A 25,106-nucleotide genomic window follows, 5' to 3' on the forward strand; every position below is an offset into this window, starting at 1 on the left:
GTCATCATGTTTAAATTGGCAAAAACGCATGCGCTAGTTATTTGACTTCCTGATCAAGTGCTGACCATAGTACAGGTTGCATTCTGCCGCAAACCACCATGCCACAATTCCACTGTAACCAAGCTCAGACCACCACCTACAGGTAGTCTTGGGTTTGGCCCCACGGTATGCTCCCCATTTCACAAAACTGCTTTTATATTACCAATTTGTCATTCAAACAACTCTGTTTCGGAATAAACTGACAGTGTGGTAGGCCCTGTACCTGTATCTGCTCACAGGAGTTGATGTAGATGTTGCCACTCTTGGTGGATCATTTGGATACTCACTGAGAAAGAAAATATTAACTAGGGCTGACAAATAGAAAAAAGTAGGAATTTTAAAATTTATGAAAGTGATAGTTGCAGTTTTGGATGCTGATTGGTCAATACAGCATTCTAGTTGCGATAAAATACCAATATAGTAACAACAATGAAGGGTGTTTTTTTTGTTTGTTTTTTTAGCATAAGAGCCGGGAACCACAATTTTATGGGCTGCATGCAAAAAAAGAGATCGGCAGAATTTGAGAGGCAATCAATTTAAAGTGTGAGATATTATTAGTACTATTGTAATCTCACATACGTATTTTTTTTAAAATTATTATCATTCTTCCGTACAAAACTTCGGCACCTTTGTCCCGCAAAGTTTGGTGTAAACACAGGAATGAGGTGTCAAATCGACCTGCCTATATTAAGGACACCTGTGCTATGGCTTTTCTAAGGGGTGGGGGGTATGGTGCATCCCTGGGGGGCAAAAAACAGCCCAAATAATTGTGACAAATTTTGACAGATCATATCTCTGGATCAGAATTTCATAAAGACTCATGGGTGGACTCATTTCATGTGGCCTAGCCAGTAGTTTTGGAGCATTACATGACTTTGGTGGTAAGATTTACCCCTGGGGGGTAAAACAGGCCCAAATATGCCCCATAGGCATACTATGGCAAGGGTCTTGCCCATGAAAACATTTGTTTTTTCCCTTCTATGACAAGACACTTTATTTTGTGGGATCATATCTCCCAATCAAAATGTCATAGAGACATGGGGGAGGGCTCATTTCACTCGGGCTACCAATCAGTCTTTAAGTATCACCTTGGAAATGAAGTAGCCACACCCTAGCAACCATTTACAGCACCCTAGCAACAGCCCCCATACACTTCCATTTAAAGTGGCTCAGATGGATATCTACAGAACAGAATATCATAGAAACTTGGGGATTGGCTCTTTTGAGTCAGGATAGTAAGCAACCAATAAGAATCACTCTGTTCACTGGATAGCCACGCCCTAGAGTACCCTAGCAACCAGCCTTATTGATTTCAATTACAGTAAGATATCTTCAGATCAGAATGTCCTAGAGACATGAGAATTGGTTTGTTTTAATTGGGTGAGTAATCAGTCTTCAGGTATCATCATGGGAACTACTTAGCCATGCCCTAGCAACCATTTAAAGCACCCTAGCAAGCAAAAACCATTGATATCCATTCAAAATCACTTAGATGTGTATCTCAGGATCAGAATGTAATAGAGACTTCCGGTTAACTTATTTCACTCAGGGTGGAAAGTAGCCTTGATAAGTATCACCCTGGTAACTGCCTAGCAACCAGATGGGTTTACCCTAGCAACCAAGTAAAAAATCATATATCTCTGCAACAGAAAATTTTAGAGACTTTCGGGTTGAATTATTTCAATCAGGATGGCAAGGAGCCTTGATAAATATCACCCTGGAAACTGCCTAGCAACCAGATGGGATTACCCTAGCAACCAAGTAACAAATCACATATCCCTGCATCAGCACATTTTACAAATTTCCTGTTTGGCTCATTTGAAAGTGTCATGCTAGCATCACCTAGTGAAGTGCTAAAAACATGCTAGCATCATGCTAACACATTCTAGCATCACCTAGCGAAGTGCTAAGAAATGCTAAAAATGTGCTAGCATCGCCTAGCGAAGTGCTAAATCATGCTAAATGTGTGCTAGCATCATGCTAACCGATGCAATCATTGCCTAGCGTAGTGCTAAAACATGCTAGCATCATGCTAACACATGCTAGCATCACCTAGCGAAGTGCTAAAACACACTAAAAACGTGTTAGCATTGCCTAGCGAAGTGCTAAAACATGCTAAAAACGTGTTAGCATCATGCTAACACATGCAAGAATCGCCTAGATAAGTGTTAAACATGCTAAAAACGTACTAGCATCATGCTAATACATGCTAGCATCGCCAGGCAAAGTGGTAAAACATGCTAAAAACATGCTAGCATCATGCTAACACATGCTAGCAATGCCTAATCAAGTGTTAAAACATATTACCTACAGGCTAGCATCATGCAAACACAAGCTAGCAACATTATAGGATTATAATATTAGTGCTTAGCAACATGCTATAACATGCTATATGACTAGTTTTGCCACGGCAAGCACCACTCACATTTTCTTCAGGAAATATACCTATCTAGTTCTGTTTGCTGTCTAAGTCTGAATATCTAGATACTTGACATCTTGAGGATGGGTTTTAAGATTGGTTTTGGCTTTTGACTCTAATAAAATATTCAAATTATCGGTCAGTGAATGTGGGTTTTTCAGTGGTCTATTTCAAAACCATTACAACTAATATGTTACTAATAACATTAAATTAAAGATATAAGTATTAGCTTTTTTTGTAATTACAAAGCAGGAAATTTAAAAAAAATAACCTACATTATTTTTATACATAACATGAATTTTACAATTGGCTATAATTTATCCTAACAGAATATTAATAGTGATAACAATATGTATTTATATATCTCAATGTGTTTTGGATATGGGTTTAATAAAAATAATTGATATTTATTTTGCACTTCCTTCTGTTTTAATGAACTTGTAAAACACTGAACAAGCCTAAGACAAGGAAGTTTCAAGGAGATTTAAATGTGCTCAATGCTAAAGGTTAGTTTGTCTCAGATAGCATGCCCCTAGAAAACCCACAGACCATTCACTACAAGCAAGATATATATTGTTGAGAAAATGACAAGAGCTGGCAGAAGATCCATTCTGATTGGCTAGCTGACCTTATTGCATGAATTAAAATGTTAATGAAAAACATTTACCAAATGTTATATTCCAAAATGGAATTTTACATTGTGTGATTTCTAAAGACTGGTCAATTTAACAGCAGCATCACACAATACACAAAGAACAATACCATAGCTGGACACCCCTTCATAAAAATATTAAGGAAACGAGGGTTCCCACAGATCCTTAAAAAGTCTAAGGCATTGAATTAATTCATCTAAAAATAAGGCCTTAATTGGTATTAAAATGTCTTCAAACAATCTTTCAAAAGTCTTAAACATTTTAAGATATGGGAAGTAGGATTTTATGAATATTTTTTCCTGACATTGCCAATTAAAATCTCAAAATAATTTTTAACATCTTTTTTTAATTATAATTTACCGAATGCCTCTCACATTAACATCATTCAGATCAGGACAGCGGAACCAACAACACTCATATTTTGTTTGCGGCCGGGATGCTCTGCTAACTAGCGATGACATGGGGATGTGCAAATTTAATGAAAATTGGCTATTCAACCAAGATTTCGTAGCGTGGCTGAAACCGATACCAGGCAATATATACGAGGGACTGTGTATCTTGTGCCGGAAGTGTTTCAAACTCAGCACGATGGGAATCAAGGTTCTGGAATCCCACATGCAGAGTGAGAAACACAAAACTGCCAAGTCAACCTGCCAAAAGACGGCAGGTATTTCCCAGTTCTGTTCTACCCTCGTCTCCACCATGCCTCCACCCCCATCTCTGATTCCAGCACCAGGGCAGGCAGCAACAGATCTCTGGATAACATTCAGGTGTACACCTGCACTGAAAGCAGAGGTACTGTGGTGTCTGAACACAGTGACAAAACACCAATCATTCAAGTCAAATGAGGGAGTTGGAGACTTATTCCAACACATTTAAGTGACACATTATTATTGGATTTTTAGTTGTGTATTTTGAATATGAATTAAATGCATACAGACATTAAAGCACATAACGAATATGAGAATTATAGTTCTCAGCCAATTGTGCATTTTTACTGATGATTCATGATTATGTTGTTTTATGTTATTGTTTTCCATGTGTTCCACTCTAAAAGTGTTATTTGTTTTTCAACATTTGATGTAGATCATCTAACTTCATTTAACTGGACCTAAAAAGTCATGTTTTATGTTACAATAAACATTTGGGCAAAATTGTCCCTAACCCTAAGTAATTGATGTAGTTTTGTTCTTAAATTTTGGTTATTGTAATGTTTGTCTTAAATTTAATTCTGAGTGGCATTTGAAAAGTCTTATATCTTACTTGCCTTAAACTGTAGGAACCTTGATTAAAACTGAATGCACATATCTATCTGTCACATCATCATCCCTTCATGCTCACAGAGTTTGACACTTTTATGGACTTTTATGTTGTAGTATTTCCCCACACTACAGTTGTCAGCGTGCACCTTCCTGATATCATCATAACATTCACCTGTTTCCCATCAGTGTTTCCAGCTGTTTCTTGTATTGATATTACCTGTGTATGTATATTTTCCCTCTTGTTTCCTCACTTTTGTCACATTTGTCTCATCATTGTATTTATTCTTGTACCTATCATCTTTGTAGGTGTGTGGGCGTGCGTGCGTGCGTGTGCACATTGGTTTTTTCGTTCATTAAACTCTGCATTTGGGTTCAAACTGCATCCCTCTCCATGTTCTTGCGTGATTATCCATCCAAGGCCCTACAGAGAACAAACTAATGCTTGCTTGACACTAACAATCTCACAATATGAGAACGCGTTCTTGCATTCAAACACAGCTGGATGGAGCCCAATACCGAATGCAGGGATCATGAATAGTCTGCCACAATAATGTAATGCATTTTAATTTTCTTAATTATATTTGTTTTGTATATATTTTTAATTATTTAAATATAATTATTTATACACGTGATTAATTAATCAGCATTTCATGTAATTAATTTGATTAACATTTTAATCGATTGACGCCCCTAATATATATACAGTTGAAGTCAGAAGTTTACATACATTTAGGTTGATGTCATTGAAACCAATTTTTTAACCACTCCACAGATTTATTATGAGCAAACTATAGTTTTGGCAAGACGTTTAGGACATCTACTCTCTGCATGACACAAGTAATTTTTCTAATAATTGTTTACAGACAGATTGACACTATCTCACAATTCCAGTGGGTCAGAAGTTTACATACATTAAGTTAATTGTGCCTTTAAGCAGCTTGGAAAATTCCAGAACATGATGTCAAGCCTGTAGGCAATTGGCAAATTAGCTTCTGATAGGTTAATTGGAGGTGTACCTGCGGATGTATTTTCAGGCCTACCTTCAAACTCAGTGCCTCTCTGCTTGACATCATGGGAAAATCAAAAGAAATCAGCCAAGACCTCAGAAAAATAATTGTGGACCTCCATAAGTCTGGTTCATCCTTGGAAGCAATTTTCAAACACCTAAAGGTACCATGTTCATCTGTACAAACAATAGTACGGAAGTATAAACACCAAGGGACCATGCATCCATCATACTGCTCAGGAAAGAGACGCATTCTGTCTCCTAGAGATGAACGTAGTTTTGTGCGAAAAATACAAATCAATCCCAGAACAACAGCAAAGGACCTTGTGAAGATACTGGAGGAAGCAGGTAGACAAGCATCTATATCCACAGTAAAACGAGTCCTATGTCGACATAATCTGAAAGGCTGCTCAGCAAGGAAGAAGCCACTTCTCCAAAACCACCATAAAAAGCCAGACTACAGTTTGCAAGTGCACATGGGGACAAAGATCTTACTTTTTGGAGAGATGTCCTCAGGTCTGATGAAACAAAAATTGAACTGTTTGGCCATAATGACCATCGTAATATTTGGAGGAAAAAGGGTGAGGCTTGCAAGTCAAAGAACACCATCCCAACCGTGAAGCATGGGGATGGCAGCATCATGTTGTGGGAGTGCTTTGCTGCAGGAGGGATTGGTGCACTTTACAAAATAGATGGTATCACGAGGAAGGAAAATTATGTGGATATATTAAAGCAACATATCAAGACATCAGCCAGGAAGTTAAAGCTTGGTTGCAAATGGGACATCCAAATGGACAGTGACCCCAACCATACCTCCAAAGTTGTGGAAAAGGCTACCCAAAATGTTTGACCCTAGTTAAACAATTCAAAGGCAATGCTATCAAATGTATACAAAGTGTATGTAAACTTCTGACCCACAGTGATGAAAGAAATAAAAGCTGAAATAAATCATTCTCTCTACTATTATTCTGACATTTCACATTCTTAAAATAAAGTACTGATCCTAACTGACCTAAGACAGGGAATGTTTTATACGATTAAATGTCAGGAATTGTGAAAAACTGAGTTTAAATGTATTTGGCTAAAGTGTATGTAAACGTCTGACTTCAACTGTATACACTCACTGGCCACTGTATTAGGTACACCTGTGCGAATAATTAATCATTCAATCGTGTGGCAGCAGTGCAGTGCATAAAATCATGCAGATATGGGTCAGGATCTTCATTTAATGTTCACATCAACCTTCAGAATGAGGAAAAAATTTGATCTCAGTGATGTTAAGTGTGGCATGATTTTTGGTCTCAGGCGGGATGGTTTGATTATATATAATATTCCAATGACTTCACGACAAGCAGCGTCGCCATATTATCTGGATACTCCGATCAAAAACTGTTAATCAGTCAGTGCAGTGGGAGAAAGAGTATTACTAAAACCACATAAAGTTTAGTGTAGTATTTCAAGTATGGTATAAACTATCCAGTTTAAATACTTTATAAACTGGTTGTTTTGATTTTTATTAAATGGAAACTAGATGTATATTTCTATAATCTGACCAACTGGTGAACTAACACAAAGGAGTGGACATCAGAGCACTTAGGAAGAAAAGAAGGGATACATAGACAAGATTAAAAGAAGAAAAAAAAAGCTTTCAGCTGGGTGTGTTCTGATCTCCTCTTTTGAGATGTAGCAGGTGACATCAAGGGAGTAAAGTTTTGAATCAAGAAAGAGCAACAAATGGGCTCCGTAGAGCTGTCTCAAAGATCCAAACACATCCACATGCGAACCTCTCGCATACGAATTGCGTGACTGTCAATCGATTTCCGCCGGCCAGAAACAAACGCACCTACTGTTCTCGTTCCTACCACTGCTCTTTATACTAGGCTAACCACACCCCCTTGATTCAAAACTTTACTCCCTTGATGTCACCTGCTACATTCATAAGTCTAGGAACTGTAAGGATATATATACCATTTTTACTGGAGCAAAGATGATTGATGGCCAGCTAAAGGCTACAATACATTCTAATGGCACGCTTAAGTTTACCTGGTTGTTTCTCTAGTTTGTAAGTGTTTTTCTGTTGCCATGTTGGCCCTTTAGTAAAATATTTATATTTCTTGTACACCTTTGTAAATGCTGAATGACAATAATTTGAAACTTGAACCTACAGCACTAGAATTCTGTATCTTGTTTACTTAAAGCAGCCTGTAATTGCTACAGCACCAGCATGTAAGCTTGTGTTCATATCTTGTCTGTTGGCTCATATTTTTGTTTACACTAAATTTTCAAGTGTTTGACCATGTCTCATTTATTACATTAATTTTCTTTGTTAATTTCAAGGTAATACAAAACTTGGTCTCGTTTCTGAAATCCAGAGTAAGCACTCTCAGTCATTGTAAATACAGCAGGTTTTAGCGAAGAGAGAACTACGAGACATTAATAAAGGGAATAAATAGTCCCTTCTTGATTTATGAATGTGATATGCTATAAATTTGTATAAAATGACAATAAACAGAAAAGTAATGATTACACAAGTAGCCTATCTATCTGTCTGTCTATGTGATGAGTCGCATACAATAATTAATTTTACTTTTGCATCCTTTTTTAAGCTTGTAGATGTGGTCACTGTAAACTACCATTGTATGACATCACTGAGCACTGAATTTTTTTAAAAATGTTAACCTTTGTTACAAAATTACTCGCATATGCTACAAAATGTTGTGCTATGTGACTAAAACAATTCTGTTATTAGGCACTGGCTTGTAAATATTCAGATTCAACTCACCAGTGATTTAGTTGTGTAGTGGTAAAGAAAAACTTTAGCACAGAGATCCTTTCATTGCCTGCTATTTCTCATTAGCGTGCACTCTAAGGAAACTTACCTTATTTGGCTTCACTGGGTCCTGAGTTGTAGTTGATATTGGTGTCACTATCGCTTTATTTGAGAACTTTTTACAACATGGCTACATATCAGCGTAACAGGCTTGTTAATGCCTGTTGGAAGGTAAATAAAGTATTGCTTAACTTGAGAGCTTGTAGATTGGAATTTAAGAGCTTGTACAATAAATATTTGTACACATAAGTCAAAACACATTATGCGTTCAGCGTTAAATACAGGTGAAAATGGGATGCAAAATGTTTTGTGATTGGATCACAAAAACCACATATGGAGGTAGTCAAAAAAGCATTTAACCACATCGCATTTGAGGTGTAAATGCTAATTCCATCCTGAATTAGTCTGGGCAGCGGTGAAGCACCACCCCCCTCACCTGTCAATCAAACTTCTGTGCTAAAACAAGAGTTTAAACTTGGCTGGTTACAAGCGGCTGTAAAAGAAAATAACTGTCTGATCAGCAAAAAACGAAATACATACTCAAGCAAAAGAACTTCACGGAATGTAATCAGCAGGGAAAGAACAATGCCATGGTTCTCCCATTGAAGATATTTTGGCGGCCGCCCAAGTGATAGTCTATGTAGGACTGCCGAGGCAGATTTAACGATAATCTCGCAATCAGCTAAAGGCTTCTCAACCGGGTTTCCCTTGATATTGCGGAGCGCAGACCTCAAAACTGACGTGACCCATTTCAATTCTAGTGAGACTTTTCTAGTTTAAAGCATTATGGAGAAAGTCAAGTCGAACCTCTCATACAGTAGGCAGCCCTGACATGCCGTTTTTACTATGGTGGGTCACCAATTGATTTCCAAATTCTCAACAAGAAAACCAGTTGAAAGCCACTGCGTTAAAGGTACAGACAGGAGCAGTATATGTTCATTATTAATAATCATAGGACATTAAAACTTTAGACTTTTAAAGCTCACACAGCTGATGTTATTTTTCATTTAGTATTTAATTTAACATGCTATGCTAACACGTAAACTAACATGCTTTAGTTATATAACATTTTATAGTTACATGCTATTTTTTTATAATGTATATAATTCGGTTTATTATTATAATTCTGTTAGCTTTCTTATTTATTCTATTTATTTTATTTATTTTCAAAAGGGAGACTTTTTTAAGATACATACTTCCATTAAAAATGGAAAAAAAATGGTTTCAAGTTTCAATTATAATAAAGCTTTTGTTCAACCAAAAAAAACCCTTGTGTTTTCACTCCTTTAAAGGTCATTGTAACTGATAATAATTATTGTGTAATACCGTATACCGTGATACAGTGAAACGGTGATATTGACTGAGACGATTAACCCTAGTAATCAATGTGTCTTTTGTCAACATGCAGTGAAACAGATGACAAGTGTGAAACTCAGATTAATACAGGAACTCCATCAAATTATGGATAATTCTGCTCAAAATGTTGTGTTTGTGCTTAGATAAAATTTAAAAAGCATCTGCACAGCAGTTTTATTCACACTTTCATGGCAGTTTTATTCGCACTTTCTTTGTCTTGACATATGACTTAAATTATGATTTATTTGCTGTATATTATTATGTACTAGCACATTTACATAGTGATTTATGTATGTCGTCATGAACTCAGAGACCCTTCCCTTGAAATATGAACACAAGTGGTCACAGGAGATGCATTTGAGCAACCAGGTGTAAACAGCAATGTGCAATCTCCTGAGGTGCATCTTAATACCAGGTGTCAGTGGGGTCTTCCATAATGGGCCGTATTTTAAGAGTGCTGTTGCTAACGTAGCGATATGCCATAAGTCATACACTCAAAGTCAATGGGCATGGCCAGGAAGTTTTGGTATTTTTGTGCAACAATACGCTAAATCATATAACATACAATATCGTAATGCACTTGACTTCAACCGGTCGATTTTGATTGATGTTCCACTACATTTTCAAGATTAGACATGGACATTTATCGCCATCTGCTGTTGGAATTTCCAAACTGCAAATGCAGGAACTGGGTTTAGTTGGCACCGAAAACTGTTTTTGAAAAATCTTTGCGCAGTGACCTATTTCTCAGAAAAATAGCAAATTACACTTTGGTTCACTTCATTTATGTACAATACACCCCCAGTTTGTGCACATAAACCCACAGGTAGGGCATACATTTGCACTTTGCAATAGCATGAAAATTGTACTTAGAATAAGGATTGGATAAGATGTTGTGCATGGTCATAGCACAAGTTCTGCACTTTGCAATCTCATGAAAAGAGAGCCCAGTAGGCCTGTCAACAAGCCTGAGAAACTAAATTGGAATTTTTCACTTAAATATGACCAAAATTCGAATTAAATTCAAATTTGTGTTTGTTTGTAAATTAATTGTGAGTTGTTTCCTAAGTCCACAGGAGGGTGCAACAAGTACATCTAAACCAAACTGCACCATGTTATACAGTATTACAAAGAACTTACAAAAATGCATCCCATTTTAAATTAAAGTGTAGAAAATTATATCTAAACAAGATTTTAGCCATTTCATATTCTTAAGTGTCAAGTAAAAAAATTAAAAAAGGGAAAAACCCGCACAGCTGTATATCATTTTTTTTGCGCTAGTGCCACAGTATACCCCAGACTCAGGCTTCATAATAACAAGGATACCACAGTGTTTTCAATCCTTTTAATGTGTATAATAGTAATATCCCCAGAAGTAGTGATATTTGGCGGAACACCGTCATGAAACGGCTCAGATTCTGAGCCCAGGGGCTGTTCAATCAGACACAACAGAATGAAACATAACGCAAGTATCTCGAGACACCTTTTCCTGACTCAGCGTTTTAAAATGCATTGCTTATGCTGAGAAACACTGATAAAAGTGCATAACACAATGATAAAACACCTCAATCAAAGGATCTGTTCACACGTTTGCTTTCATCCGCATGGTTTTCCTATTGTTTATCTATGAAAACTTGCGCTAGACAGACGTCTTTGACCATTGCACCACGTGTCATAGTTTATTGCGCCTCTCGTGCAGGAGCGCTGTTTTAAGATTCCAAGTCAAGTTAAAACTTCAACTTTAAAAACGCATCTCTAGACACCCGCATTCTGTTAAACTATATTAGCTTCGCAGCGTCTAGCCCTTTTTAACTCAAGAACGCAATGGGTCAGTGCTTGCCGCACATCCAAAATTGGAATAATAAAAACTGCCCAAAAAATAGACCATTTTAGTATTTGTCTTACATATCAATGTAAACTCAATGTAAATACTTGTAAATTGTACAAATTGTGTATATAAACAAACATGTAACAGAATTTAGTCTTTAATTATGAAATATAACTTCATTGAACACTGTAAATATTGAAAATGTTAATAAAAATGCTCTTGCTGCATCAGTGCAGGGTTTTGGTAACAAAAAATTTATAAAATATGCAACGCTCTGCATAAACCATATATATATACATATATATATATATATATATATATATATATATATATGGTTTATATATATCAGCTGGAATCTGTGTTAAGACGGGAAGGAAGTGGAAGGCACAGGAAGCGGTGGACAGAGCGGAGGCTCGGCTGAGGCATGGTGTCTTGGTTGGCAACGTGGCAGTGGGACGTGCAGGCCTGGGCAGTTTCCCTAAGCCACGCTATGACAAATCAAGAGGGAGGGAGAAGCGTCAGTTGGTGCTGGACGAGGTGCGGGCAGAGGTGGAGGAGGACCGCATGACCAAGATGGTCGGTATGAAACAGCAAGGTGCCTGGACTAGGTGGGAGAACACCGAGCAGCGCAAGATCACATGGGCAGAGCTGTGGAGCTCTGAACCACAGCGCATCAAGTTCCAGATCCGTTCGGTGTACGATCTTCTACCTAGCCCATCCAACCTACACCGCTGGGGCCTGGTAGACTTACCAACATGCCAACTGTGCCAAAGGAGTGGCACACTGGAGCACATCCTCAGCTGCTGTCCAAAGGCTTTGGGGGATGGGCGGTATCGCTGGCGACATGACCAGGTCCTCAGGGCTCTTGCGGATATTATCACCACAGCAATTCAGAGCAGTAAGAGTCAGCAGCCCTCCAAGCAAACCATATCCTTTGTCAGAGCTGGAGAGAAGGCACATCAGCAGCCACGCTCCCCAGGCGGGCTCCTGGCCAATGCAAGAGACTGGCACCTTCAAGTGGACCTTGGAAGGCAGCTCAAGTTCCCGAATCACATCACGGCCACTTCACTCCGCCCAGACGTGGTGATTACATCGAGTCGACCAGGCACGTGGTCATAGTGGAGCTTACTGTCCCCTGGGAAGACAGATTGGAGGAGGCAAATGAGCGTAAGAGAGCCAAATATGCAGAGCTGGTGGAGGAGTGCAGGAGCGCGGCTGGAAAACACGCAATGAGCCAGTGGAGGTCGGTTGCCGGGCTTTGCAGGACAGTCGTTACCCGAACACTCAAACTCCTTGGAGTTAAAGGACAACTGTGCAGGCGAAGCCATAAAGAACATCTCTGAGGCTGCCGAAAAAGCCTCACGATGGTTGTGGATCAGGAGGGGAACCGTGGAGTAGCACGCCACTTGGACACAGGCCGGGGACTGATCACCCCGGCTGGGTCAGCCGGGCGAGGGTGTCTGTTGATTAAAGACCCGAAACACCTTTTGACCCCGGGTTCATCACTGATGACGTGTCCAAGTAGCACCAGAAGGTGTATGTTAGAACAAGAAATATATGTATATGTGTGTTTTTTTTATTACATTGCACTTTTGTTATAGATTAAATGACTCTGACTTCACTGCAGGCAATTGCGCTTCTTGGCTCTTTGGAGCAGCATTTCAGTGGTGGATTTGGGCAGTGCTGCTGATTTAATCTTTTAAGCATTTTAAAATGTAAATATAGCTGCAAGCAGCAATGATGGGCCCAAGCACCATGTGTCCATTTCCACCCAGTGACTTTCAGAACAAATGCAAGGTTGACACATGCATTTGGCGTTTGACATTATTCTAAATGATTTTGAAGCAATTTGGGTAAATATAAGAGGAATATTTTAAAGTCTGTTAAAAGTGCTATAATTCCTGCTGTCAGTTGATGGTGCTATGACCGTGACCCATAATAGCTGAATCCATGTGATCACCCCCCACTTAATTTTCACCAAAATCACAAAATGCACAGAAGATTTAAGGCACTTTTTGTTTCCCATTTATTGTCATAACTCTATTGCTTACACCGTTCAAAATATCAAAAATCTGTTTGCAATTTAGCATCTACAATATCTTTGGATGATGTAGCACAAATTTAGTGCCAGTCACATGAATCCCCTAGGAGGAGTATTTAAAAGTTCAGAGCCTGCAATTTTCAAAAAATCCCAAAAGGCTGACTTCCTGTTAGGCAAGCTAATGACTGAGTCTGAGAGTTGTTCGGCTTGATGAGAGCAATATATGTACCAAGTTTGGTGACTCTAGGTGAAAAAAGGGGGTGCTACAGAGATCCTGTTGCCTGACCATTTTGAGGGGGCACTACAGAGTCCCCCCTATATGCCCATGTGTAAATATTTCCACTGTCCTAATGGCCGACGACTCTGATTTGTGTGCAAACTTTAATTCAATTTATGAATGCCAAGTGCCTCAAAAACACCCAAATATAGGAAGACATTTATAATAACAATGAATGTGTTGCCATGGTAACACACTTCATGATATCAACTATCCCTTAACAATTTTACATCAGCAGTGTCTTGACATTATTCTAAGCAATTGAAGCAATATGTAAAAATAAGAGGGCTGTTTCAAAGTCTGTTAAAACTGCCATACTTCCTGCTGCCAGTTGGTGGCGCTATGACTGTGATACATAATTGCCACATCAAGTCAAGTGGTTTTTATTGTCATTTCAACCATATACAGTTAGTACCAGTACACAGCGAAACGAGACAACATTCCTTCAGGACATGGTGCTACATAAAAATAACATAGGACAAACACAGAACCACCCAGATAGCAAAGAGTCGGCGGGCCGCTGGCAGTGCTCCGGAGGCAGTAGAAGCGGCAGAATGGCGATATCGCAAACACGTTTGACGGCGCACCGCCAGCGGCAGCCGCTTTTTAAAAGCGACAGCCGCCTTCCTACCGCTTCGTTCACGGCGGCCCGCTGGCCATCCGCCGTTCGCCGCCGTTATATCGAAGGCGGACCTTCCGAGGGGCGTCGGAGCGATCTGCCGCCGCTTATTGTGTATATATATATATATACAGTGAGGAAAATAAGTATTTGAACACCCTGCTATTTTGCAAGTTCTCCCACTTAGAAATCATGGAGGGGTCTGAAATTGTCATCGTAGGTGCATGTCCACTGTGAGAGACATAATCTAAAAAACAAAATCCAGAAATCACAATGTATGATTTTTTAACTATTTATTTGTATGATACAGCTGCAAATAAGTATTTGAACACCTGAGAAAATCAGTGTTAATATTTGGTACAGTAGCCTTTGTTTGCAATTACAGAGGTCAAACGTTTCCTGTAGTTTTTCACCAGGTTTGCACACACTGCAGGAGGGATTTTGGCCCACTCCTCCACACAGATCTTCTCTAGATCAGTCAGGTTTCTCGGCTGTCGCTGAGAAACACGGAGTTTGAGCTCCCTCCAAAGATTCTCTATTGGGTTTAGGTCTGGAGACTGGCTAGGCCACGCCAGAACCTTGATATGCTTCTTACAGAGCCACTCCTTGGTTATCCTGGCTGTGTGCTTGGTCATTGTCATGTTGGAAGACCCAGCCTCGACCCATCTTCAATGCTCTAACTGAGGGAAGGAGGTTGTTCCCCAAAATCTCGCAATACATGGCCCCAGTCATCCTCTCCTTAATACAGTGCAGTCACCCTGTCCCATGTGCAGAAAAACACCCCCAAAGCATGATGCTACCACCCCCATGCTTCACAGTAGGGATGGTGTTCTTGGGATGGTACTCATCATTCTTCTTCCTCCAAACACGGTTAGTGGAATTATGACCAAAAAGTTCTATTTTGGTCTCATCTGACCACATGACTTTCTCCCATGACTCCTCTGGATCATCCAAATGGTCATTGGCAAACTTAAGACGGGCCTTGACATGTGCTGGTTTAAGCAGGGGAACCTTCCGTGCCATGCATGATTTCAAACCATGACATTTTAGTGTATTACCAACAGTAACCTTGGAAACGGTGGTCCCAGCTCTTTTCAGGTCATTGACCAGCTCCTCCCCTGTAGTTCTGGGCTGATTTCTCACCTTTCTTAGGATCATTGAGACCCCACGAGGTGAGATCTTGCATGGAGCCCCAGTCCGAGGGAGATTGACAGTCATGTTTAGCTTCTTCCATTTTCTAATGATTGCTCCAACAGTGGACCTTTTTTACCAAGCTGCTTGGCAATTTCCCGTAGCCCTTTCCAGCCTTGTGGAGGTGTGCAATTTTGTCTCTAGTGTCTTTGGACAGCTCTTTGGTCTTGGCCATGTTAGTAGTTGGATTCTTACTGATTGTATGGGGTGGACAGGTGTCTTTATGCAGCTAACTGAACTCAAATGGGTGCATCTAATTTAGGATAATAAATGGAGTGGAGGTGGACATTTTAAAGGCAGACTAACAGGTCTTTGAGGGTCAGAATTCTAGCTGATAGACAGGTGTTCAAATACTTATTTGCAGCTGTATCATACAAATAAATAGTTTAAAAATTAAACATTGTGATTTCTGGATTTTTGTTTTTAGATTATGTCTCTCACAGTGGACATGCACCTACGATGACAATTTCAGACCCCTCCATGATTTCTAAGTGGGAGAACTTGCAAAATAGCAGGGTGTTCAAATACTTATTTTCCTCACTGTGTATATATATATATATATATATATATATATATATATATATATATATATATATATATATATATATTTTTTTTAAATATTTATAGCATGCAGTTTATCAAGAATAATGATTGATCAAACCAGACAAATTTCCATTTGGCATTTTAATTCCACATTTCAAAGTACAGTAACTGTCATTGAAACAAGATGTCAGATCACTGAAATATAAATAACAGAAAAATACAAACATTATATATACACACACACACACACACACACTAAAACACATGCAGGTTTCCAATTCAATTTTGGTAAAAAAAAAAATAAAATAAAAAATAAATAAATAAAATACACTATTGTAACACTTACAATAATTGTTAATAATATAAAGAGGTCAGCTCTGGGATGAAAAGAATTACCAGTAAACATAAGCAATGAGGATATTTGGTACCAAATAAAGTGCAGGATACCAAATAAATTGAGGTACAACATCATATTTACAAGTCATTTCTAAGAATAGGATAAGTGGTAATAATTTAGAGTAAAGCTCTGGAGTAGAATATACCATTATAACTGCAATGCTGACCTGTGGCACAAGGATTTACAAGCTATATTTAACAATAGAATAACAGTTAAGCACTGTGACGAAATGAAAGTAGAATCTTTGGTACTAGTTAATGTGCAATATCAAGTATCAGAGGTATGAAATAGGATTTACAAACTATAATAGAATCGTTAAGCACTGACGTAATGAAATAAGCCAATTAAAGTCACGGTAAGTAGAATATTTTTTACCAGATAATGTGCAGATATCAAGTATTAGATGTATAATCTAGGATTTACAAGCTATATTTAAAAATAGAATAGTTAAGCACTGTAACAATGAAATAAGCAGCAAATTGTATATTAAATAATTGGGATCTTTGGTATCAAAGAATGTGCAGGATAACAGGTATAAAAGGACAAACCATCCCATATTCATCCAAGGAGCTGCCCTCAAAGCAGGGTCACGAGAGAGAGAGAAAAAAAAGAGCAATTTCCACAGTGGTGTGGATTGGGTGAGTGTAGTATGACACTTTTAGCAGGCTTTTTTAGGGGTCTTGATGTTACTGACTGCAGGATAAAGAAAGGATTCCAGTTGTCAGTGGTGCTGGGGTGTCGCCTCATCAGTGGCATCCTGGGTTGCCGGGTTCTTCCAGATGGCTCCTGTAGAAAATAAAGATCTGTCATTCCATTTGAATGGAATAAGGTCATACACATCTACTTAAAGGGTAACTAAACCCTAAACCAACTTTTTTTAGTTAATGATCTGTAAGCATGGGGCTTTATTAGTACTGGTCATTGATTCAAGTAATTTTTTTTACATTTGTGTATAAAGTGTTTTAATTCTACAATATATGGTGGAAAAACGTCTGAGTGCTGCCCTCTTCAGGTTGAACGGTGGCTACTGCAGTTGAATTTTCCTATTGGCTGTTGCGGTGCCGTGGCGTAAGCGGTGACAGCTGGCGTAAGCAGGTTCCAGCTCACCACGGCAGATTCATGTACATGTCGTCTTGCGACCGTGTGAGGAATAATAATAACATAGAGTCTGACAGCAGCTGTCAATTAATCCGTCACTACGAGTCTCAGGAGCCCCGCTCAGCCCCGCTTTCGGTTCGTTCCCTCTATCCCCGCCGGGGTCTGCCCACTTTTCCAGCATTTTCAAATATTTCTAGTGGGTGGAGTCAGACTCTGAGCAGGTGTTTAGTTACCCTTTAAATATAAAAAAAATATCCAACTTACTTTGAACAATGGTCTTCAGGAACATGTCTCTAAAACATGCTTTATCCCCTACACCAGTCCAGGTTGTATTGATGGAAAGGTGATTAGAGAAAATAGGTCCCTCCCACGTTTGATTGCCAAAAACCGAAGCTGAAAATACAAAAAAAAACGTGTTACAAATTACATTTCTCTGAAGCTTCTCATAAATTTTAAAATGTGACAGGCTGTGGATTCAGACTGTAGAATATGCAGTGTACAATCTTAATTTTACTTTTTAGATTACCCTATGGCGTTATAAACGAAATCGGCACACTTACAAATCGTTGCTGGAGCTCTTTATCCTGCCTCAAACTGTTGTCAAGCAACGCCAAATCTTCCTGGGTGTCAAGGGGGGAGTAACAGATCCCCTGGCAGGGATAACTCTCCAACAGACACATTGGCACTGAAATGTTGCAGCATAGCGTCCATTTTGTTGTCCATGCTACGCACAACATCGCCAAACTCTCCAAGACGTCGCAGCATTGGGGTCTGATCTGCACCTACAGGGGTTCCCAGAATAAAAGAATAAAGTAGTCAGTCCTGGTCCTTCAACTACTAAACTATGACATTTATATCTAGGTCTACTACATGTACAGGTGGCCCTAGTGGGAATTAAACCAACAACCACAGGTGTTGTTTGCAAGTTGTACATGTACCTGTCTTCAACATTGTCCCAACTTGCTTCACCTGCTCTATAAGTGAGCCGCTGTCACCTGGGAAGTAACAATATATTGATTAGCAATACACTAAATATAGTAGTAATATAATATAACCACAATTACAATACCAGTAACTTTCCCTGTAATTTCTATCCACAGTATGTTATGCATGGCATACAAGTTCATAATGAAGAACCCTTATGATAACATCAATTTCATTTTTTTTCTTTTAAGCAGAATATTTGTTTGTAAAAGGGGAGGATAAAAAGAAAATAATGAAATATTGGTATACAGATTTTGGTTGATATATCATACTGTACAGTGAAATTTGCTATTGTTATATCCCTACTCACCTGAAGGATGGATAGATCAGGCAAATCTCCAGTCAGGCCTTTGTAGAGAGTGTGCTCCTTTGAATAACATAAAACTTTCATGAGTGGGAAGTTGCATATCCACAGGTATTTTAATTCAAACATGCAACTTATTGTAATAAATCTACAATATTCAGCCTTTACCTTACACCCTAGGTTGTTTCTCTACACTTTTATTATATTAAATACTTATTTATATAGCTTGCTCACTGTATAATCATGATAGCCTAATACTTATAACACAAGATTGCATCTTAAACGAATGACTGAGTTGAAAACTTGAATAAGAACTCATTTTACGAGTCCCCAGGAACATCGGGCTATTAAAGTAACAAGCCTATAACTGCTGTCTTATCAATTCTAGCTTCACCATACTCTGCTTTTCTCATGGACCTGTAGCACAATGCCCTAACAGTGACTTCACCTGTGCCCTGATCTTTATTAGAAACTGAGAGGAGAGCAAGTTAATACAATTGATATTACAATTATCACAAAAATTAAAAAACAGTCTGCTTTAAAACTAAGACAAAACAAGCTTCTATACTAACGTTACATTAAAAATGAACACGTGGCGAACTAGCTTAGCCGCTATCAGCCGGCACACCACATTAGATTAAAATACTTACCCTTGTAGTTGTGCAGATAACTCGATATGTAGAGTTTAAAGCCCTTGTCCGTCTTGCTTGTCGGAGCAGGGGACAAGGCATCAACAATGCGATGAACATCGCTGACGCAAATTTTCGGAAGATCCTGGAGACATCGAGTAAAAACAGACATTTTGGGCGACGCGCAAGTAAACCGTAAAAAGATATGCCGACTTCTGGCGACAGCGGAAGTTCGTCACTACGCTTGTGCACGTAGGCTATTCAGTAATCCCACAGTCTTTGTAATGTGTTTTAGCAATACATTTAAAATTTATAATGTGTTTAGATTTTTTTTATTGCCTTTACAGGGACTTTAACACTTTCTTAAACATTTGTACAGGTCATAATTGCAAATGAATCCCTTACCTGAAAAAGGTAAAATAACAAAAAAAAAAAAATCGAGGTTGGAAAAAATGTAAAGACAAACGAAATTTCTGCGCAACTGTGAAACCAGAGGATAATTTAGCTTTTTCATTGAGTTTATCCTTCACGTCAAAACGGGGATTTTCATGTTTATGATAGATATCTCCATGGTTGCAAATTAATAAAAAAATATAAAGTATACCCGAGTTTTTTGCCATGTTGCAGATGTCTTTCACTGTTCACTGATAGTCAGGCATTGGTGAAAAGTCTAACTTCATCAATTTATTCTGCTAAATTGTTCATACCATGAATTAAATATCTATTTTAAAACCTAATCAGAAAGATATTTATTGCCAAGTAAGTTTTACAAAAGGAATTCTTTTTGGTTTATTGGTGCATGTCTCAAATGTGCATCAATCAAAGAAATGTAAACAATTTTCACCTAAGTGCATAAAATAATTCAATATATTTTACACATATTACTGTATAATCGCTAAAGAGTTTCAAAGTAATTTAAATGTAATTTCCTAAACCTTACCTTATCATGAAATCAAGAGTCAAGACTCTGTTATAAACCCTAATGGCTTTGGAGCAAAAAATTATAATAGCCAACATGGCTGGTCGATTTTGAAAGTCTAAGCTGTCCTTGTATTTCAAAGCAGCTTGCCACCAGCTGGCCGCGGTCGTTTGGCGCGAGGCAACTGCCAGAGAAAATGAAGCGGGCGGCCCGCCAGCGTTTCGCGGGCGGCATCTCGCAAGAAATGGGAGTGACGAATTCGGCGGCAAATGTTTCATCCCCGCCAGTGGCACGCACCTATAGCCGACAGCTTAGGGTCGGCGGCAAAAAGAAGCCGTGCGGACATTTTTTGCTATCTGGGCACATGAGACTACACAACTAAATAAAATACCTATATAAAATACCTATATATACCATATAAAGTGCACGTGCAAACATGTGCAAAAGTATGGGACAGTACAAGAAATTTCTAACAATGATCAGGACAATAGGCACAGTAAGAGTCAGTGCAGTGCCTACCAGTACACAGTAGTGCAAAAAGATGACAGTTTCTAAAAATGTAAACATAACATACTATGATATAGTGTTCTATTATGTCAGTTATTGAGGTAGCAGACAGTTATAAAGTGACAGTAATTAAAGTGTAACTCAGGACACGTGTGTGTGTGTGTGTGTGTGAGCGTGTATTTATCACTTTGTGGGGAACAAATGTCCCCATAAGGATAGTAAAACCCGAAATTTTTGACCTTGTGGGGACATTTTGTCGGTCCCCATGAGGAAAACAGCTTATAAATCATACTAAATTATGTTTTTTGAAAATGTAAAAATGCAGAAAGTTTTCTGTGAGGTTTAGGTTTAGGGGTAGGGTTAGGTTTAGGGGATAGAATATAAAGTTTGTACAGTATAAAAACCATTATGTCTATGGAAAGTCCCCATAAAACATGGAAACACTAACATGTGTGTGTGTGTGTGTGTGTGTGTGTGTGTGTGTGTCAAACCAGTCTTTGAGTATTGAGGAGTCTGATGGCTTGGGGTAAGAAGCTGTTACACCGTCTGGCCGTGAGGGCCCGAATGCTACGGTACCTCTTGCCAGACGGCAGGAGGGTAAAGAGTTTGTGTGAGGGGTGTGTGGGGTCGTCCACAATGCTGGTTGCTTTGCAGATACAGTGTTTTTTGTAAATGTCTTTGATGGAGGGACGAGAGACCCCGATGATCTTCTCAGCTGTCCTCACTATCCTCTGCAGGGCTTTGCGGTCCGAAACGGTGCAAGACCCAAACCAGGCAATGATGCAGCTGCTCAGGATGCTCTCAATAGTCCCTCTATAGAATGCACTATTTTGCACATCAATGTGATCAGTCCCTGTTACCAAAGATACAGCTGAATTTGAATAAAAATCACACAATGCACACATAAGATATAAGGCACTTACTGTTTCCTATTGTCACCATAAATGTATTGCTTCGCCATGTTCAAAATAGCAAAAATCTGTTTTCTAATAGAGGGCTAGTTCAAAGTCCCAGAGTTTGTAAAAACATACTGCTGAGTTTTCATCAAAATCATATAATGTATGTAGAAGTTATAAGGAACTTCCTGTTTTACATTTGTGCCCTTCATTTATTGCCTCGCAATGGCAAAACAATTCAATTTATCAAACATCTGTTCGCAAATTATTAATGTCTTGGCATAATATTACCTAAGTGTGGTGCCAGTTACATGAATCCCATATGAGGAGTTTTCAAAATTCAGGGCTTGCAATTTAAAAAAAAAAATGCATATTCAATCCAAAATAGCCAACTTCCTGTTGGGTGGAGTCAATGACTATAATTTCATAAGTTGTCCGACTTGATGAGAACATTATATGTAGCAAGATTGATGACCATAGAAGAAACTGACCCCACCACTTTTGTCAAAAGGTGGTGCTACAGAGCTCCCCAGCCACACCCATGTGTTAACTTTTGCCCAGGTTTAATGGCTGATAACTCTGATGTGTGTGTAAAATATCATGAAAATTCAAGCATGCCAAGTTCCTCAAAAATGTGAATATACAAGACATCAAGAATCCATTCAGAATTTTAAATCTGCACTGTCTTCAGGTAAACATAAGTGGGATATTTCAAAGTCTGTTAAAAGTTCCACACTTCCTTCCGCTAGTTGGTGGAACTGCGAATGTGACTCATAATAGATACATATATGTGATCAGCCCTCAAGGCCACACATGTGGGTCAATTTTGATGTAAATCACACAATGCACACAGATTATATGAGACACTTCCCAATTTGTTTTTACGTTACTTTATCGTTGCCATGGCAACATCATTTGATATATTTAAATCCCTTTGCAATTTAGCATCGTCAACACATTTGGTAATGTGTAAACACATGAAATCCTTAGGAGGAGCATCCATTTTTCAAACAATCCAAAATGGCTAACTTCCTGTTGGGCGGAGCTTATTCATCTCTTGATGAGATCTATATGTGTACAAAGTTTGGTGATGGTAGCTCAAAAGGGATGTATTACAGAGATTGTGTGTGTGTGTGTGTGTGTGTGTGTGTTTATCACTTTGTGGGGATCAGATGTCCCCATAAGGATAGTAAAACCTGAAATTTTTGACCTTGTGGGGACATTTTGTCGGTCCCCATGAGGAAAACAGCTTATAAATCATACTAAATTATGTTTTTTGAAAAGGTAAAAATGCAGAAAGTTTTCTGTGAGGGTTAGGTTTAGGGGATAGAATATAAAGTTTGTACAGTATAAAAACCATTATGTCTATGGAAAGTCCCCATAAAACATGGAAACACAACAAGTGTGTGTGTGTGTGTGGCTGATGTTACCTAATTAAAATCTCTTTCTATTGGGTCACATAGAGCAGTCGCCTGTCATGCGTTTAATGTGGCTGATTCGATCAGACTTCAAAGTGGTAGCAGCTGACATACAGAGGACACACACACACATACATGCACACACTCACATGTGTGCATGCAGCTTTAATGTTATTTGACACTTTTTCTGGGCTGTTTTGTGTGAGGTGACAGAGACGATGTCATACTGTAGATACCGTATGAGTATAAGTGAGATCATGAATGCTGTGTGTGAAATTGCAGAGGAAGATGCTTTTGCTCTTAAATTAGTGCAAATGTAGTTTGAGTTGTAAGGTGAAAGTTTTTGTAAGTATATGAATGAGTTGATATGATGGTGATGATGATGGTGTGTGTGTGTGTGTGTGTGTGTGTGTGTGTGTGTGTGTGTGTGTGTGTGTGTGTGTGTCGGTTGCAATGCTCACTCCATTAATAAGGCTCTTTATGTAATGGCGTATTGATTTTTGCTAGTTTACGCTGGTGAGCGCTGTGCAGATAACAGAGGTTGTGCCACACTCATCTTAACAACATCAGACAAATTACAACATGCCCACACTACCTACCTACCAACCAAACATCCATCTGGGTTGTGCTTAACTACCAATTTTCATAATCATCTAGTCGGTTGTTTGAAAGACTAGTCAACTAGTGGGTGTTAAGTATAATAATGTATAATTAGGTTTCATTATGGTCATGTGAACCCGATCAGATGCGTTTCAGAGTGATATACGGCCTCTAAGCGCATCACATCAACGTGGAATCTAAAGGATAACAAATAAAAAAGGCTAAAAACCTATAACATATTTTTGCACAAAACAGTCAAAGTAATAAAAGAAATAAGATATACTCCAATAAAGAATGACAAAAAGTGCTTAAGGGCTGTTCTCGCTGTGCATTCAGAACTACAAGATAATATTGCATGTACACATCTAGTTTACCACATCGAGCAGTTTAAACTTTTTTTACTGCAGCTTTATTTTTAAAAAGTGTAAGACTCAGCAAAAGAAAGCAATCTCCATAGCACCTAAAAAATACGGGAACATTACTCACAGCAGAAGATCATTTTGTAATGTGTTGTTGGTGCAGCGCCTTGATGGCTGTAACAGCAGTGGTGCATAAATTGACTAAATACTAAGCATTAAAGAGACAAAACGTCCTGGTTACTTCTGTAACCTCCATTCCCTGATGGATGGAACGAGACGTTGTGTCGATGTAGTGACACTAGGTGTCACTCTTGAGAGCACGAGACACCTCTGATCATTGATAAAAGGCCAATGGGAATTGGCGAGTGGTATTTGCATGCCACTCCCGCGGACATATGGGTATAAAGGAGGGTAGGTGCATAACGCTCATTCATGTTTTGTGCTGAGGAGCCGAGAATAAGGTCTTGGCCATTTCAGCAGGTAGTTTAGCATTGTGGCAGGAGATACACAACGTCTCGTTCCCTCCATCAGGGGATAGAGGTTACGGAAGTAACCAGGACATTCCATTTCTGTCACTCACTCAACGTTGTGTCGATGTAGTGACACTAGGGGTCCCCTACAAAAATCCCACAACTAGCTGAGCTGTGTTACGTGGATTAGCGGTGCAAGACGGGCAGACTACTGTGTGCCGCATAGCCAGCGCATCGGGCCGGCACGTAACCTCCCCTGATGCTAGTATGAGTGTTGAACAGCCCTTTGGGGATGAGTCGACTGCCCAAAGGATAGCTAGCTCAGTCATGCCTCTTCCCTCATTTTTCTTGTTCTCCCCAGAAAAAGAGAGAACTCGTTAACCGACTGGGACACCAGTGTCCATGTCGGGGGGATGTCACACCCAAGGAGAAGACACCGCGGAGACCACACCCCGCCCAGA

The 25,106-nt window shown here is 39.0% G+C and overlaps 1 protein-coding gene across 2 annotated transcripts in view; it reads left to right on the plus strand.

The window, feature by feature from the left end:
* LOC127634678 (guanine nucleotide-binding protein G(olf) subunit alpha-like) overlaps positions 1–25,106 on the plus strand; it is a 149,997-nt gene that overhangs the window by 6,758 nt on the left and 118,133 nt on the right. The window lies entirely within an intron of this gene.

This window comes from Xyrauchen texanus, chromosome 41 (genome assembly GCF_025860055.1).
Source record: "Xyrauchen texanus isolate HMW12.3.18 chromosome 41, RBS_HiC_50CHRs, whole genome shotgun sequence".
NCBI lineage: Eukaryota > Metazoa > Chordata > Actinopteri > Cypriniformes > Catostomidae > Xyrauchen > Xyrauchen texanus.